This window comes from Anas platyrhynchos, chromosome 1 (assembly GCF_047663525.1).
Source record: "Anas platyrhynchos isolate ZD024472 breed Pekin duck chromosome 1, IASCAAS_PekinDuck_T2T, whole genome shotgun sequence".
NCBI lineage: Eukaryota > Metazoa > Chordata > Aves > Anseriformes > Anatidae > Anas > Anas platyrhynchos.
The window spans coordinates 124,256,643-124,271,027 of NC_092587.1; positions in this window are offsets into that span (position 1 = coordinate 124,256,643).

Here is a 14,385-nt window from a genome sequence, read left to right on the forward strand (position 1 = left end):
CAGTTCTGCTTCTTAAATTATGACACACATGATGCACGCGAAGCATTTGTAATCTCTGGATATTTCCAGCAGTTTGGGGGTGGGAGGGGAGGGGAAGGGAGGTGGGATTCCTAAGCAAAATGGAGGGGAATAACTCACCCTAACTCACCTCTTCAGTGAACCTTAGGCTGTTGTCCATGAGCTCCACAGCTGAGCCTTAACTGCAGGTGAACCTGATTTGCTTATAGCCACAAATTACTGCAGCAGGCAAATTAAAGATCAAAATATAAAAGGATGGACGTGGCCAAAGATGTGACACTTGTTGAATTTTGGAAGGTACAAGACTAACAGAAGAGAGGCATTATTAAGATGTGGTTAAAACTGATGAGATAAAAATGGGTGTTTATACACACACACACAAACAAAAAGTAATGAAAAGTTGGATTAAGAGGGGAATTAGAAATAAATAGCAACATTTGCTACACAACTCCAGATCTGAAGTATGTTCTGGGGTAGCTTGACAAAAAAGAGATCCCGTATATGGGGAGGAAGGGATAGTCGCATCTTTCTGAGCTTCATTTAAGTTCCTCCACAAATACATTCAACATAGCATTTGATTTTTAAGTTTTCCTTCAGATAAGCAATTTGGGATTAGCATCTCAGCTTTTTTGGAGAAGTGAAGTCTACAGGTTTCCATTTCAGAAGGGATGTTGGTAGCTATGTAAGTGAGACCAGTGGTGACAGGGCTTCTGAAAAGCCCCTGTATTTATATGGCAGGTAACTTGGTGATCCCAAAGATAAGGTATTGTGAATCTGTACCTTTCTACGTGGAGGAAGGATTTTGGAAGTTGTACTAAAATGGTTGCTTTACTGAAATTAGTGCAGGTTACTTCATTTCGGTATGGTATAGGATAGATTCGTGGAACAGAGGTGGGTAAGGACTGGGGACTCCCCAGGTGATGACGTCCAGTCAGAGGAAAAGGTAGCTGATTAAGGAGGTGGAAGATGCAAGGATTCAAACGGGATGTTTTGGAAGAGAGTGCTCAAGTACAAATTTTATTTGGCATGGGGGACTAGCAAGAGGGCTTTTAGGCCCAAGCACACATAGGTCAGCGCCATTTTGTCTGGATCTGTAGCAAAGGGCCAAGGCCCATCAATCCAACGACAGGGATGGTGCCAGCAGACAAATCTACGAGGTGGGGAAGCCTCGTCTCTTCCACGGCCACGTTATACAGGGTGGGAACCAGGCGGCGGAGGAGCTCAGAGGGTGGATGTTCACTTCTGGGGGAGGCTGATGGCAACCAGCGTTGGCTGCCTGGGTTGTGGCCACACTGACAGGAAGGAGAACAGCAGGTGATGATGCCCAGACAAGTCCAAGCTGAAGCTCAGGTTCAAGCAAGCTCAGTGCAGGGCTTGCTACCTGCAGGGCCCCGCGGAGGAAGGCACGGGGTGCCAGGGAGGAGGCTGCAAGCAAGGCAGCAATGTGGGCATGAGGCCCACTGGGGCCCTGGGCAGCCTCATTTCGAGGAAGTGTGACACTTTTACCTAGAAGTTGGGGAACAAATGTGTCCTACACGTTTGGTAACTAGGGAGAGGGTGTTGTTTTTTTTTTTTGAGGGTGGCTTTTTGGGGGATCAGGTCTCCTTGTCAATGCCAGCAGCTACGTGCAAAGCTGCAGAAAGCAGCAGGTGGAGAGGGAAAGCAGCCTCCCCGCTGCACCGGGGGCCGAGCAGATGCTGTGGGGGGTTACACAGGGTGCAGCACCGCTGAGTGAGGTTCACCAGGCCTAAACAAGGGACACGGGGACAACAACTGATCCAGCAGGAGCTTTGGCCCTGGCTTCGGGGTGGTATCACTATGCTGGAAGAAGTGAAGCGGGTGTAGGCAGCCTTGCTGCGGAGCAGGCCGGGCTCCCCCACTGCTGTGGGGATGGGGATGGGGCTGTGGGGGTTGTTACGAGGAGATCGACCATTTAATGGTCCAAAAAGAACAGGTATGGGTGAGGTGCGTGCATCTCTGTTTACTTTGGGAAGCCATAAAGCAGGGAAAAGGCACCTCTTCGTGATGAGAGCAGGAAGGGCTCGGCTTCCAGCATCACGGTATGGCAGCAATGGCAGCGGTTTGCAGGTAGCTGCTGGTCTGCTGATGCCAGGGGCCTCATTAAGGCCTTAAAACACAACTGCTGCTGCCCCTCCTAGGGTACAGTAGGGTGTTGGGTATGTGCAGACAGAGCAAGTGTGGGGAGGGTGGAGGTAGGATGGAGATGGGTCTGGTTTTAGAGCCTGCTGCCTCCCCCCGGTCCTTCTCTGAGCTCCTGAAGGACAGTGGTTCCTCTCTGGCGGAGGGCAGCGTGATCAGGTTTTTGACCTGATCTTTCCCAAAAGTCACACCCGTCCCACCATTTTTCTTGTGGAGGGTGTTGTCAGGCCCAGGTTATAGGAAACGGCGCACAGTTTGGGACTGAAGCTGGTGAAAAGAAAATCCAGGTCAGAGCAGGCAGAGGAGAGCAAAGCTGGGGCATCAGTTAATTGACAGGTTGGTTAGAGGTTGAACAAAGTATTTGAAAGGGAATTTTAATCTGTTCTATTTAAAGACATGGAAATTTTAGGTTTCTGGGGTTTATTTTCTCTAAAATGCCAGTGGGCCACCCCACAGACTGTCTGACCTTCGCAGCAGTTCCCTGGAGGATGGTGGAGGAGGTGGGTGGCTTTGGTCACCTCCTGTCTGCAGGCAACTTTCGGGTGGCTTCGGAAATGACCGGACCCAAACCAGACCAGGAAGGGCATCACTTGGGATGTGGGAAAAAAAAAAAAAAAAAAAAAAAAAAAAAAAAAAAAAAAAAAAAAAAAAAAAACCTAATGCACTTCACTGAGAAGTCTAATGCCAACTTGAAGGGCCCACCAAGGTCCACCACACACTCACATCCCCTGGGACCAGATCAGCCCGAGCTGCAGGCTGAGCTGGAGGGGGTTTAGGGCTGTTGCTGCTTCATACTCAGCCCAGGCTTTTATCTGATAATGCTTCCCTGGCTGGTGCAACACTGAAAGTGTCGTGAGAGCACACGGGAGGGTGGTTTTTAGGTGGTAAAGTGATCGGTTGTGCTCGAGGAGGCAGAAGTTCCTGGGCAGATCAGCCTGGGGATGTTGACACAGAGCCACCAGAGAAGGGTACAGATACCTGATACCCAGCTGGCAGATGTAAAATACATAAAAATGGTTTCAGTGACAGGTTGACAGAGTATAACGTTACTGAGAAATGCCCACGGGGATTCAGCACGGTGGTGCCCTATGGGGGTGCCCTCCCAAGCACTCACATGGCATGATGCTATCATGCTTTGTAGTAAGATACTGTACTTTCCCCAGGAACCAGCCTACAACAGACTGTGGGCTGCAGACCCCTTGGGAGAGAGAAAAAGACCTCATCTCCACATGGGTTATCTATGTGGACAGTCATCATTATCCATCACGGTGCTGAAGTGCAACATAAGATTTTGGTATTCCCGAGCAAGGATGTGAGAAATTGCTTTGTCTGTGTGCACTGTGTGATGCTAGTACAGTGTGGTTATAAGCTAAGTTGCACTCTGACATCTAAATCCTATTTCAGCATCTTTCAGCTTTTACCTGTGTGCCTCAGGCAGGACTTCTGCAGGGCTATGCCAGAGACACAGCAGAAGACATCTCCTGTGAAAAAAAGAAAACGAAAAGAATGGGAAAAAATAATCACTGCTGTTATGAGATGTACTTAGAGGTAATAGTAGAACTTTTTATTTATTTATATATTATTTATTTATTTATTTATTTAAAAAGGTAGGAAACCAAGAAGGAAAGGAACAAAGTCCATCAGGGAAAAAAGTCTGGGCAGGCAAAAAAATTATTTGAATGAATGCTCAGTGAACCTCCCTCCATCTTGGTTAATGGATAAACAACTCATGTATTTGGTAGTTCACAGTAACTTTGAAAAACTGCTTTGGGAACAGCTACAAAGTAAAAGGCAAAGGTGGGATGAGCTTCCCAGCATAGAACAAAATGAGCTGGCAATTATCACAAGTGCAACTTCAGTTCCTAATTTTCAAAATCAGTGTAAAATGCTGTTTACAGAGATTGATGGAGTCTTCAGCAATTATGGCTGCGCTATGAAGAATGCCACAGATAATGCTATCGATGGCTTATTTACACAGTTACAAATTGGAGAACACAAGACGGCCCATGAATGAAGTGCTGCTGGGTTTGAATAGGTACTTGATTGCCCTGTGCACGCCAGGAGCTGGCTGCAGCCTGCCAGTCCTCTGGTCCCCGCCGGGAAGCTGCAGGTGAGAGCCCGAGGGCCTGCCAGCATCACCCCGGCTTCCTTCCCCTCTGCCTGCAGCCAGGAGGTGTTTTGGGCATGATGCTGGATGACGCATGCTGTGTATTGGTGTGGAGACTGCGTTAGGAGCAAAATAAAAATAAAAATTAAAAAAAAAAAAACTGTGTTCTGCTGAGAAAGGATCTTGGGAAGGGATAAGAAGGTTTGTGCTGGCAGATTTTGGCACCTGGATGGAGGGGTGGAGAGTTTTGCTTTGCTCTTTCCTTTCCTCCTTGCCAGTTATTGCTCGTGTTTGGCACTTCTGCCTTTGGAGCAAAGCCCTAGGGAACTCGTGAGCTGCATGGGTGGTGGATACAGGGCAGTGGTGGATATATGAGTTCAGAAAGGGGGGGTTCTATGGCTGGGGAGGAGGGAAGCGCATTTCTTCCCCTTTTCTGGATGCTGGGTGGTGTGTCTGCTGTCAAAAACTTGAAAGCACAGAAGAAAATCCTACACAAAGCAGGAGAGCTGCTCACCGCTCTCTTTTTTTTTTTTTTTTTTTTTTTTTTCACCTCCTTCCTAGTGCAGTTGCTTTTGTAAGCTATTGGTCTGTCATAGAAGAAAGTCTATTTCCTTCTCTCTTCTGGCAAATCTTCCCAAACATCTTCTATGCCTTCTGTGCTTTTTAGTGGTTGTGCTCATCTCTCCTCTCCAATATACACATCACTTTGTCTTCACTTTTACCTCCGTGCTTTTACCTTTCTCTCACTGCCAAGCATCCTTAACATAGGCTTTTAACATAGGCTAAGCCTTCACTTAGTGCATTTAATGCTCAAAAGGGAGCTAGAATTTGGGTTTGAGGAGCAGGTTGGCATCAAGAGAATGCCAGGCCAGAGGATATGATGAAGAGGTTATCTCAGTACTGTCCATAGACCTGTGTCTGTCACTGACAATGGCATAGCCACTAGGGTAGAAGACAAAGAGTTTGAGGCATTTCTGCGTCTGTTTGCAAGGTGACTCACTCAGACAGGCTGCCTGACAAAGCATTTGGTGCTGTGAAGTTTTAAAGCCATGAGGGCTTCATGTCCCTCCAACTCTCTTCTACATTAGTTTCATAGAATCACAGCACCACAGACTGGTTTGGGTTGGAAGGGACCTTAAAGCCCACCTGGTTCCACCCCCCTGCCATGGGCAGGGACACCTCCCACCAGCCCAGGCTGCCCAAAGCCCCATCCAGCCTGGCCTTGAGCACCTCCAGGGATGGGGCACCCACAGCTTCTCTGGGCAGCCTGTGCCAGGGCCTCACCACCTCTGAGTAATGAATTTCCTCCTAACCTCTAATCTAAATCTGCCCTCTTTTAGTTTAAGACCATTCCCCCTCGTCCTATCATTACCTACACAAGTAAAGAGTCTTTCTCCAACCTTTTTTATAAGATTCCTTAAGTATCAAAAAGCTGCAATGAGGTCTCCCTGGAGTCTCCTCTTCTCCAGGCTGAACATCCCCAGCTCTCTGAGCCTTCCTTCGCAGGAGAGGTGCTCCAGCCTTCTGAGCATCTTTGTGGTTCCTTCATCAAGACTCTGTTTTAAATGTTGGTTTAACTTGAATTACTGTGCAGTTCTGTATTTATTTTTCATGGTTTGGCTCTTGATGTGCTCAAATGCTCTGAGGAGTAGAGTTCCCTTCTCACTAGACACTGGTCACATCTTTATCTGCCTCCATCCTTTCCCCCATGTTATTGACCTGAAAATCTGTGCTCTTCACCTTCCCTTCTTCATCTGGAGCTGTGTGCTCTTTCTGCACACGTCTGCAGTCTCCCTGTGCCCTCCCTGCAGGATGTGCTGTATCCTGCACATCAGCCCTGCACATGAGGCTGCCCCTTTTGTACCACGCTCCCCCTGCACTGGAGAGCGTTTCATGCCAGTGTCATAAAGCCACCGCTGAGCAGAAGAGACCCGAGAAACGTGGTCAGAAAGGACAGACGTGCGGTGACAGGTTAAAAGAGTGAGGGAAGAAAGCACCAGGGAAGGCGGGGAGGTTTCTGAGCCACCAGGTTTCACGTGAGAGGAAAGCATGTGCTGTGAGCCTGAGGTTAAACTCCAAAAAGCAAACAGACAGCTGATGGAGACCCTTGGACCAGTTTGAGTCTATCAGAGGAGAGAAACTTGGTTTAATCCAAGTGAAGCCACCTTAAGCTGTTTCAGATGTTGAAATAACAGGTCTCTTGAGAGTCCCTGCCCTCTAAAACTATACCAGATTCGTTTTCGTGTCACTGCTTGCTTTTGGTTGTGGCAAAGGTTTGTTCTGAATGAAAATTTCCAGACACGCAAAGTGGCTGTGCTGGCAAACCAGCATTTTAATAGATCCGAGATCTCAAAGCTCCCATGCGCTATTACCCAGCTCTTGCTGCCTCCCACTCCCAACACTGATATTAAGATGATGTCTCTGGATCAGGATGAGCTTTTTTCTCTCAAGTTTGGTGGTTTTCTTTTCTTTTGTTTCATTTCTTTTCTCCAAAAGGAGGTATCAGTGGAAAATTAGGGTGTTTCCATGAGAAGGCAGTGAGTCATTAGTAGCTGTGTTGCAATGGCTTTATTCATAAATACTGTTAAATTATTCACATCTTTAATTTTATGGACATCACTGAACAAAGGACACTTTTTTCCACCCAGGAGGATGTTTCTCTGGTCATCGGAAGCGTGTATCCAGCCCTGAATGGGGCTGTCACCTCAGGAGCCCCCACTCCAGCCCTCCTTCCCAGCCATTCCTATGACCTTTAAAACTCATTTGGGCTGACATATCGGGACAGATCTGTGTTTGGGGAGGAATATGAGAGCAAAGATGAAGAGAGTTCTGCTGTTATATCCTCCCACCTCCATACAACCCCTGATGCTGGGATTTCCTCACAGGGAAGTGTTTAAGCCACAGTTTTAGCCTCCTGCTCCCTGCCTCCACAGGTGCCCCTCTTCAGGCTTACAAATCCTAGGGATTTCCCCCAGGGAAATCCCATGCCCGTGCCCACCTGGTGATCTTGTTTTCCTCTGTACTACGCTGAAAAGCCAGACTGCTGCTCTGCTCCTGGTTTTCTCCATGTGATGAGCAGCCCCCTTCAGCGGGGTCATATCCACCCCATGCGTCCCTGCTTTGGCACAGAGTCTAAGCACAGTTCCTCCCTTGCACCTTATTCCCACCAGACCCCTTATTTGTTAACTTCCCTGCAGAGCAGCATCAAAGTCAGTAGAGGTGAGGTTGGTGACATCTGCCACACCACAGCCTCCCCCAAACATTGGCTTTTTACCCCCAAAACTAGGGAGGCAGCAGTAGGTTTTACCTGATTTCGCTTTAAACAGATGAGCTGAAGCTACTATTCCTACCTCCTCTTTGAGGCACTGCTTGTGAATATTTTTGCAAGAAAAAAACTTGATTGCACTCTCTCCCACAGCCTTCTCTTCCTTGAGCCTCCCTGTGCTGGGATTGCTGGCTGGCCAGAGCAAGCCTTTTGGCAGTCATTCTGCTTCTAGTGTGTTTGAGAAAGGGTTTATTATCAGCCCCCATGCTGTTAGCAAGTAGCTCCTTAGATTTTTTTTATTGTTTTTTTTTTTTTTTTTTTTTTTTTTTTTTTTTTTTCTGGGGCTGCTTTATTGTAGTCTTGCATCTAATTTGCCTAATTTCTGCATTTGATTTCTGCTATTTGAAGGGTGTCTGTTTGCTTTGAATCGCTCTGTTGTGCTGCTGTTTAGCCACCTGGGGTATGTGTATATTTATTTTTTTATTTATTGCCGGTACACATTTACTCTGAGCTTCTAATGTGGCTTTAAACAGATCCCACTGTTGCAGGGCTCTTCAAGGAAAACTTGGGCAGACATCACAGCAGGCGAGGCTTTCCTGCTGCGCTCCACAGGCAGCTCAGAAAGTTAAGTCACGAGCAGCTCACGGATTTCCTTGCAACCTGTGTACCCATCCTCGGGCTCAGATCACTGACCTGCTGCCTGGTATCCCTCCATCCCTGCCCAGCACAGGACATGGATTTGGGGGCTGCATCTAGGGCACATGCCCCAGAAGAAGCCAGCTGCTGTCTCAGAGCAGGAGTGGGATCACTCACAGATCCAGGGCTGGGAAAAAAAGGGGACTTTGCAGCCTCAGCTTTTCCAGTAATTCTTGATTTTTGCCTCTCTAGTTACTAGTGGACAGTGACAGAGGACCTCTGGGTTTCTGTCAAATTTGTGAACAATCTTTCTCATAAAATCCCATGAACACATGTGTCCCTGGGTATAACAGTCTTTTGAAGGCTCTGTTCCACTTAGAAAAGCTCTGATTGTTTCTATTACATTTGGCCTTTTTTACTTCTTCCTTGAATTGCCAGTTAGAATATTTTTAAGGTAAATATATATGTATATATATATATATATATTTTTTTTTTTTTTTTTTTTTGGTGGAAGCTCAAGGTCAGATTTTTGTTTGTGGGCTCCATTCAGAAGCTACTCTCCTCAGCCTGCCTTCCCCTGTAACTTTATATTGCGGTAAATACAATCCTTTAGTCATGCAAAAGCTGTATTTTTAGCATGCTCTGCTTGGCTCCTTTCTCAGGGAGCACAACCATGAAGTTCTGTCCAGCTTCACAGGCCCTGCCCTGCTCTCCCTCAAGTAGCATGGTCTCTCCCATTAGATGACACACTCGGAAACTCCAATGCTACTGTTGGAAAACAAAACAAAACAAAACAAAACAAAACAAAACAAAACAGAACAGCCTTAACTTCTGAGAGCCCTTCTCAATGCACTTCAACAAAGCAAGCTGTGAGATTTCCTCAGCATTTTGTTCTTGGTTGCTTTCTTTCAGCCACCCTTGTAGACACAGAGGGAAACCCGTGCAAACATTTGTCCCCATGAGTGAAAAAGGGAAGCAATACGTAATTGGTTTCCCAAAATCTAGACAACTGTTCCCATCCTTTGCCCACCTGCCGAAGGGATTTCCACTTTGAAAGGCCAGTGGTGATACAGAGGTTCCCTTCTAAAGTGACTCCTGAAGTGGTTACGAGTGCTCTGGCTAGGCAAATGTTTAATCCCAGTACTTTCACCCAGTGGCATCATTCTTCCAGTGCCTTTTTCCTCCTGTCCCTCAGCAGTACCTGCATTGTACTCAAATCCCTGTTTTGTTTTTCTAGAAGAAATAGTGAAAACATTTAAGGGCACTTTCTTTTCTCTGTCTCCAGCTTGAGGAGGTGGGAAAAATGAGTCAATGTTTACAGCTGCACTAGCCAGAGCAGAGTGAAAAACCAAAGGCGAAGCTCTCTCATGCTCTTTGTATACCAAGAACATGAAGAGAGGAAGGGTTTTCTCATCACCGTGGAAAGTCTCTGATTATTCGTAGTGGCTTGATTATTTTTTTCAGAACAAGAAAAAAACACTATTTTAAGACATCACTAGAGGAATGAGTTTGACAAGCCTTTATTCAGGTGAATGTTTGAATTTTGAAAGGAAAAAGAAATGTGGCATGACTGACAAGGTCCTTTTAAAACACATAATACATTGAACTTTACATGACACTTCTGTGGGTGTTAGTCTAAAAAGATATCTTTACGTGTAACTTAGCAAATGAACTGTGTAAGGCAAGGGTTGTAGCTATATGCATTGTCGCTGAGTAGTACTATAGGAGTGTGAAACCTGACACACTTGTTCTCTTACATCCCCACGGAAGAGGCTGGTGTATTCTTGTTTAAAATACCTAAAAAGTTTGCTTTAGACTAACCACTGCCATTTATATTTTGTGTGTTGGAAAAAATAGAGCGTGGTATTAAAACCACTAATCCCAGCCAGTCGATCCCTAAAGAAGTGAGGGGCTCAGACCTGGAGAGGTGCTACACGAGGAGCTGGTGGAGGTGAAGGAGGTGCAGCTGTGGCTCTCACCACAATTCATTGCCTATTTTCCTCGTGAGGAAATATTTGACTGTTGGCTATCCCTAAGTTTAGGAGAGGGCTGGGGGTCACATAACCAGGCCCTGTCTCAGCCTGCTGGTAGGAAGAGGTGAGAAACTCAGTGGTGGGATTTTAGTAGCCCTTAGGGCAGGAGCAAGGATTGCCAGCATCACTGGGGGCTACTTTACAGGGCAAGCAGCATTCTTCAGCCCTAATTAGACACCTGTGGAGAAAGGATAACTTCTAATTGCTCCAAAGAGCAAGGATGTAAAATGCTGCAAGTAGATCTATCCCAGAAACCCAGGGTTTCTATCTGTAATGAGAAAAATGGCTTATTCCTGTTGCCTTTTCTGTTCTAGTGGTCTATGCGCAGATGGGTAACCCCACTATTTTCTTCACTGGATTCAGACACCAAACAGCTACCTCCAGCCTCTCCTTTTTCAGGAGGTCTTGTCTCCATGTGAGATGTGTGGACCAAAACTCTAAGGGCTGACACCTTGTTACACCTGGTATACATAATATAATCTTCACTTTTTCTGGACATCTGGGTAAACCTTGCCCTTCCTAGCAGGTCTCTATTCAAGTTTTTCAACTCTTCCTTGAGGAGTGGTGCTAAAAAATAGCCAAACACCGTCTTGCACAGACAATCCCCATGCAGAGGAGAGCAGATGATTTGGCCATTTTCTCCAACTGATAAGGAAGAAACTGGGTACCTCCATCCCCCTTCAATGGACTTGCCATGAGTAGCTGTTTCCATTTCATTTTTCTTTCATGTCTGTTTGCTTGCTTTGAATTTCAGGATGACTACCAAGCTCCTTTTAGCACTGAATTAAAGAAACATAGGATACAGTAGCAGCTAGACTCACATATTAATCAAATTAATGTGTCTTGGTAAACCAATTCAGAATACCTTGGTGCTTGCTGATGTGATTTTGTAATGTCTCATGACATTCAGTATTTTTGTAAAGGCCTTTCTTTCCAGATTCATGTTATAATGGGGGAAGCTAAGGTTTCACTTAGGAAGAATTAGCAATAAAGTATCTAGAGCACCTGGCTGTAGAGAGTAATTGGCAAATGGGACCCAAGTGCATCCTAAAGTCTCAGAAAACCAGAAGGCAAATAAAAAGCACGTGCAAATAACTGTTGTTGGCTGAGCTCGCTGGAAAGGCCCTCGCATGAAATGTGCTTGTCTGAAAGCTCCTGCAAATAGGAGTTGTTGAGCACCTATACCAAGTTCTCCAAGATGCTCTGGTGCTTTCTGGATGGCACCTTGTGGGAAGCCAAGAGGGACAGAGGGTGTAACCTGGGGTAAGAAACTGTTGCCCACAAAAGCTATGGGTTAGGAAACCATTCCTCTCTTTTACAGGATATTTTCTTTCTGTTGGGGCATAGCCCTGAGCCTCCAAATGCCAGGACCAGTTGTAATGAAAGTGCCCCTGCTAGAAGGTTTAGGGGTGCTCTGTGGGACACGAGATACCTTGACCTCAAGTACCTGCTTGGGTTTCCCTAGTCATACTCCTCATGTCCCTTGCCCTCTGGATGTGCAGTGTCCTGGCCGAGGCAGCAGGCTGGGGAGGTGCCAGGAGGTGTCTGAAAGGACAAAGCTCAGCAGGCACAGATGTGATATTTGGGAGCACAAGGCCACCTCAGAGGCTCTGCACAGCCTATGATGAGGTGCACGACAAAGTGGCCTCATTCAGCACATGCTACCAGGTGCTCTCGTCAGCAGAAATGCATGAGGAGGACAATTTAATGCCATTCATGGCTGCCATTCCTTCCAAAATGGATTTTTTTTGGGGGGTGGGTGTGTGGGGTGGCAGCACTGATGAAATGTGTGAAGGCAATGACTGAACATGATACTTAGAGCAGTGGTGAGCTGCGGTGGGAAGATTGCTTGCTATGGGCTGCCACGCTGAGAAATGAGAGTATTAAAGTATGCCACTACATGAAACACGGCAGAATATACAGTTTTATGAACCAGGACTCTCTTGACATAAAAGCTTAAAAATATGCAGGGTATTGGACAGCAAGAGAGACACCTAATAAACACGTGGACATAAAGGCAGCTGCCAACTACCCACAGATAAAGGAAATATTTGGGCTGCTTGTGGGACTGGTGGAGGACCAAGGATGGCCGCGTTTCTTCTCCTGCTGTGGAAACCAGCAGGCCTGACGCGCTCTACGTCGTTACCAGGAACAGCGTGCAAAGACTTGCACAAAGCCTCTGTCAGAAATAACTCAAATGCAGAGAGGAAAAAATTACTTGAGAGTTCTTTTGGGGGGGATTAGGTTTAAAATAATTGCCATTTATAAATTAATTTCACATCCTTTTGGAGCGTGGCCTACTAGCTTTTCAAGGCCTGACTGAAGCTGGCAGACAGAGTGGGCACTGCTTCCAGGGCCTAACTGCCAAGAGAAAAGAAAATATTAAAGGGAAGAATTGGCAAATAAATAAATAAAAGGCCAGGGAAATACGGGGAAATAAGTTTTAGTTTAGGAAAATGATTGCTTTCTGAGCCATGGACTGATTTTATGGCTGGTGTATTAGTCACGGTCTTATGTGAGCCTGGCCTTTGTAATCTATGTCTGAAGAGAAACGGGTGGTAAGCACAGCTTCCAATGCTGTAATATTTTTAAATCCATGATTCTGTTATTTTTAATCGCAATAAAAAATATAAATAAAATCATATCAAAGCCTATTGAAGCCAATGGGGAGACTCCTCTAAGCTTGAGTAGCTTTGAATCAAGCCATGTGAAAAATGGATGCCTCTTGCCTGAAAACCCCTGCTGCCATTTTGCCACCTGCATCCAGTCGCAGAGCAAGACAACGATTCCTCCATTTCTCACACCCAGCATTTTAGGGTCACAGGATATTGGGGCCTACTCAAAGCACATGTGACACCCTTTCAAAGCACATGTGACAGTCCTTTTGCCTGATTCCAGCTCAGACTGGAGTCATGGGGTAACTGTGAAGACTTCTCCGCATGCTCATGGTTTGCAAATTATTTCTCCTGGGGCATGGGTGGAGCAGAAAAATTCTTCCCCTTAGAGCATTTTTTTTGTCATTTTTGGTTACCATGAACCACACTGCCCTCAAGCACTGAGTGGAAGATGACAATGAACCACCCAGGGGGAAGCAATGTGTTATTAATTATTGAGAGTGGTGGTAAAGCAGGAGCTTTACCTGCCCCGGCGAGGGGTGGCTGACTGGGAGGACTCACTGGAAGGGAAGGGGCCCGGTGCCAAGGCACAGCTTTAGGTAAAACCACAGACTGAAAGATCGAAGATGCAGACGGATTCCAGAAAAACTGTTGAAAACAGATTGTTAGTCAGCCTTATGGATCCAGCGAAGGACATGTTTTTTGTACTGGAAGAGAGCCATGATGTAGAAATAGACTGAAATCATGAAAGAGGGCTCAGGCTGTATATTTAAACATTTTTGCTGTCGGACCATCTGGGCCTGAAGCTAAATTTACTTACAAATTATTTCCAATGTTTCTGCTTCTTGAGAGGTGAAAGGTGTATTTGATATTTTATGCCAGGAGGAAAAGCAAAATAAATGTCCTGGGGCAGATTTTGCCAGCGGCAGAGCCACATGTGTTTTTGGATGCCTGATGTGCCACAATACCTTGCTTTAACCCCAGGCCTGGTGCTCTGCACACACTGAGCCCCTCCACAGCCAACGCTAGATCTTGTCTTGCTTTCCTGCTCCCGGTAACTCTGCACAATGATTAGCAATGCAAATGCACTCACATCTTTTTCTGGTTTTAGGCCTGTTACTGATTTCTTTTTTGAACCATGGATACGTGAAGACTGTTTCCGTGATGAAAATACTTACAGGGGGATCCAGAAAGTCTAGTTTCTGACTCAGCTGAGTCAAATTTTTGGTGACTCTTGCACACCTGAATCGCAGGAGACAAGCCCCAAACCCCGGTGAGGTCTCACAGCCCCCTGGACAACAGGGAAGTGTCTCTGACACCCCACAGGGACCACATGGGATGGGAACCAACAAAAGCTGTGTTGTTATCAATGTAAGGACAAGAGGCAATGGACACAAACTGGAACACTGCAATTCTGTGAAAGCATGGATTTACCAAGGGGAAATCATGCTTAACCAATCTGACAGCCTTCTCTGATGGGATGACTGGCTGGGTAGATGAAGGGGAGCAGTAGATGTTGTCTACCTTGACTTCAGCAAGACTTTTTACAGT